Source organism: Bubalus bubalis, chromosome 4 (assembly GCF_019923935.1).
Source record: "Bubalus bubalis isolate 160015118507 breed Murrah chromosome 4, NDDB_SH_1, whole genome shotgun sequence".
NCBI classification, from domain to species: Eukaryota; Metazoa; Chordata; class Mammalia; order Artiodactyla; family Bovidae; genus Bubalus; species Bubalus bubalis.
The window spans coordinates 160,954,034-160,958,997 of record NC_059160.1 but is presented as its reverse complement, the minus strand read 5'-3'; the positions used below and the strand labels follow the sequence as shown (position 1 = coordinate 160,958,997).

General features: G+C 42.5%; 1 long non-coding RNA gene across 1 annotated transcript; it reads right to left on the bottom strand.

The window, feature by feature from the left end:
• Positions 1-872: 872 nt before the first annotated feature.
• On the bottom strand, positions 873-4,342 carry LOC102396108. The gene is made up of 2 exons (XR_328257.4): positions 4,285-4,342; positions 873-1,850 (listed from the first exon to the last, which is right to left on the bottom strand). It is a non-coding gene; the product is annotated as an uncharacterized LOC102396108 (long non-coding RNA).
• Positions 4,343-4,964: the final 622 nt, after the last annotated feature.

The following is a 4,964-nucleotide window of genomic DNA, read 5'->3' as shown; positions in this document are numbered from 1 at the left end:
GCCCAGGGCTGGACCAAGGATGCCCAAGGAGCCCTGGACAGGGAGGATGCTCCACAGAGCTCTCACCTCTGCATCTCTGGGGCCCACTTCCTTGCACACATGGGATGCTCCACAAGTGTTTGACAACGAAAGCTGAGAGAGGGGGGCAGCCTTTGCCCTTCTTATGTCATCCACTGAAACAGAATGTGGGGGAGCCCCACCTGAGCCCAACAACCACTGGCTGTGGGTACAGAAGTCAAGGGCCCCTGCAGGCTGGGTTGGCGGGGATACTTGTGCCCCACCCTCAGCCCAACCCCCACCAGCAGCGGCAGTGGCGCAGGGACAAGGCCAGAAGACTTCGACTGGGTCCAGGATGGAAGCCAGCATGGAACTGCCAGAGGAGGCTGCAGTGCCAACAAGGAGCCAAAGGAAAATACTTTCTTCCTCCAGGTCTTGGTCCCTAAGGTCGGCTCAGGGAGGATGACCAGCCCAGTACACGTGTTGTGTGCTGGGACTTCCTCTCAGGTACATCCACTGCTGTACTACCCTAGAAGGGAGCCACTGGGGAGGCAGCCCCACCAAAGGCTGAGAGGGCCAGCATGTCCATGGCCACCAAGAACGGACTTTCATATACACGCTGGTCTTTTGGTGATAAAGATACGTCACTGTAGGTTCATCGGTCGTCACAAATGTACCATTCTGGGGGAGGATGTTGATAATGGGGGAGGCTGTGCATGTGCGGGAGCAGGAAGCAAATGGGGAAACTCTGGACCTTCCTCTCAATTTTGCTGTGAACCTAAAACTGCTCTGCAAAAAGTGCCTAATGTAAACAAAAGTACTAGGTTGGTACAAAAGTAACTGCAGTTTCAGACTGTGATTTTTAAACCATTCTTAAGCTCAAGCACATCTTTATTAATCAAAATAGGAACCATTAAAGTCAACACATTTTTGCCAGTGAGAAATTATTTCTAGGGCATAAAAACCCGTGCTTTGGGATTCAACAAACTCTTAGAAAGCATTTTCTGTCTCCTGCAGGTTTTGGAAATGTTCTCCCTGCAGAAAGTTGTCAAGAGATCCTTGAAGAAGTGGTAGTCGATAGGCGGGAGGTCACATGGATGAGGCAAAACTTTGTAGCCCAATTTGTTCAACTTTTGAAGCATTGGTTATGTGACCTGTGGTTAAGTGTTGTCGTGGAGAAGACTTGGGCCCTTTCTGCTGACCAATGCCGGCTGAGAGCGTTGACGTTTTCAATGCATCTCATCAATTTGCTGAGCACACTTCTCATAGGCAATGGTTTCACTGGGATTCAGAAAGCTGTAGTGGATCAGATCAGCAGCAGATGCCCAAACAGTGACTATGACCATTTTTTGGTACAAGTTTGGCTATGGGAAGTGCTTTGGAACTTCCCAGTCCAACCACTGAGCTGGTTGTCACCAGTTGTCATATCAAATCCACTTTTTGTCGCACGTCACAATTTGATAGAGAAATAGTTCATCGTTGTTGCGTAGAATAAGAAAACGCTTCAAAACAATGATTTTTTTTTTTATTTTCAGTCACCTCACGAGGCACCCACTTACCAAGTTTTTTGCCTTTCCAATTTGCTTCAAATGCCAAACAACTATGGAAAGGTCAATGTTGAATTCTTCAATAACCTCTCGTGTAGTTGTAAGAGGATCAGCTTCGATGATGGTTTTCAACTGGTTGTTGTCAACTTCCAGTGGCTCACCACTACACTCCTCATCTGCAAGGCTCTCATCTCCTTTGCAAAGCTTCTTGAACCACCACCGCACTGTACGTTCATTGGCAGTTCCTGGGCCAAATGTGTTGCTGATGTTCTGAGTTCTCTCTGCTGACTTATGACCCATTTTGAACTCGAATTAAAAAAAAAAAAAAAAAACTTAAATGTGCTTTTTGCCTAACATCACTTCTATAGTCTACAATAAATATAAAATAAATGGCAAGTAATGTCATTAACAAAAAAATATAAAGTGAGAAATGCACATTAAAATGATGTATAACATAATCACATTTATTTTAAAATGTATTCCAATATCCAACAGCAAAGTTCAACAATGCAAAACCACAACTATTTTTGCATCAACCTAATACTTGTAACATATTGTAAAGGACCATGTAATATTAATATAAAAGGAGTTCTAACAAATCAAGAAGAAGAAGAATCCAATACAAATTGAATATAGATATATGCAGGCAGATCATAAACAGATTCAAGTGGTCTGTAAGGAGATAACAGTAACGGCTACAACGTTTACTTAGCCCTTATTTCCAGCTAGGAATTATGCTAGCACTCTACATGCGTGATGTCATTAAATCCTGAAATCCAACTAGTAAGGCCATTTTCATATCCCCATTTAACAGAGGAAGAAACTGAAATCATGGGGCTCAGCAACTTGCCCAACATCACACAACTTCCGAGGACCAAATAGGAATTCTCATCTAGGCAGTCTGGCTAAACAGAATCTTACTCATAGTAAAGGAATTGCAAATCAAAATAAGCATTAAGATATCATTTTTCACTCATCAAATTAGCCAAAACATTAGTTTGATAAGACTCAAACATTGGTATAAGTCTGAGAAAATAAAAATTTTCATGTATTACTGTATAATCTTTTTGAAGACCAATTTGCCAATTATCTATAGATACTTTATATGTACCACCAGTTGAAAATTTTATTCTTATGCATGTACACAAGACTATACATATAATGATACTTATTTTTACATGTTTTTAATAGCAAAAAATATAGGAAATAACAAATTCCAGCAGAAAGGACTAGTTTAATTATTTTTTTAAAAAGCAATTGCATTCTATGTATTACAACATATCTACAAAAAAGAAAGCAGAATCTATATATGGCAACATTATATCTGCAAGATACATTAATTTTTAAAAATAAATGCAGACTAGTGTCTAAATTGACCTAATTTATACAAAATATTTAGAAACCTGAGTTTATGATTACAGAGGAAGTTTCCTGGTGGGAACTGTGGGAACTGCCCAGTGGGGAGCAAGGCAAATTTCACTCTACACTTTACACTATTTAAAATTCTTATTATGAACACATACAGTGTTGAAAAACGAAAAGTCAAGGTCAGTACTGTTTGAGATTCTTACCGTAAATATGTATTCCTTTCATTTTAAAAAGGAAAAAAAAAAAAAAAAACAGGCCTAGAGTCAACAGACTGGAGTATGAATGCCAGTTTCTTCATTTCCTGGTAATAAAATAGGCCAAATTACTTGACCTCTCTGAATCTCAGTTGTCATTGGGAAGTGGGGCAAATTGTGAGAGGTAGATAAGGTAAAGTATGCAAAATACCATCACTGCGTCTGCCATCTCCTTGGTGTCAGGTGCGGTAGCCACTATTATCATTCCCTCCATTCACTGACAGGCTATAAAAAGATGATTTTTTTCCCAATTGGTTAATTGTGTGTACCAATAATTTCTTGGGGCAGATTGTAGGTCTCGTGTTTACTATGAGAATGTGATGCCTGGAAGTGCTGCAGCCGTCTTGTGACCATGAAGATAGCCCTCGCCAACACCCTGAAGATGGCAGAGCACAGTTATGGAGAGAATCTGAATCCTTGATATCTTCACTGAACCACTGAGCCTTCTCTAGAGCAATGACCTCCTAGGTTCTTAAGTGAAATTAAGAATTAAGTGAGAAATTAAACATTCTCATCATTTAGGTAACTTTTGGTTCATAATTCAGTTATTGGCAATTAAAACAGTTCTCGAGGATCAGAGAAAACCACAGTTCAAAAAGACACACGCACCGCAGTGCTCACCGCAGCACTATTTACAACAGCCAGGACACGGAACCAACCTAAATGTCAGTCAACAGAGAGATAAAGAAGACGTAGTGCCTATAGACAACAGAACAGTACTCAGTCATAAAAAGATTGTGTCATTTGCAGAGACATGGGTGGACCTAGAGACTGTCCTACAGACTGAAGTTAAGTCAGAGGAAAACAAATGTCGTATATTAAAGTATATATGGGGAATCTAGAAAAACGGTACAGATGATCTTATTTGTAAAGCAGACATGACACAGAGAACGAATATATGGATACCAATGGGGCAAGGTGGGGGTAGAATGGGATGGATTGGGAGATTGGGAGTGACAGATGTATATACCACAGTATATAAAACAGACACTACAGAGAAGCTACTGTAGAGCACAGGGAGCTCTACCCCATACTCTGTGGTGACCTAAGTGGAGAAGTGAAAGTGCTATTCACTCAGTCATGTCCAACTCTTTGGGACCCCATGGACTCTTGCTCACCAGGCTCCTCTGTCCATAGAACTCCCCAGGCAAGAATACTGGACTGAGTAGTCATTCCCTTCTCCAGGGGATCTTCCTGACCCAGAGATGGAACCCAGGTCTCCCATACTGCAGGCACCTCTGAGCCACCAGGGAAGCCTGACCTGAGAGGGAAGGAAATCCAAAAGAGAGGAGATATGTGTATACAGGTGGATGACTCACTCTGCTGTACAGCAGAAACTAACTATAAAGCAACCATAGTGAGTGAGTGAAGTCACTCAGCTGTGTCCAACCCTTTGCAACCCCATGGACCGCAGCCTACCAGGCTCCCATCTATGGGATTTTCCAGGAAAGAATACTGAAGTGGGGTGGCCATTTCCTTCTCCAGGAGATCTTCCCGACCTAGGGATTGAACCCAAGTCTCCCGCATTGTAGGCAGACAGACGCAACCATACTCCAACTTAAAATGATGTCCTCAAGGAGAGACCGCCATAGGGAGGCTTTCTGAGCTTGGAATGAGAGAGAAGGGCTTGTCCTGGGCACAGCCACTCCCTCCCCCTCCAACTTGTGCAAGTTCTACTCATGCTTTGGTCCCAGACACATCCCTCAGCCACACTTCAGTTGAGAGACTCTTTCCGGTCTTCCTGCCTGACAGGCTGCAAAGACCAGGCTCTGCCTCCAGCCTCTCTCTTGGCTGCCAT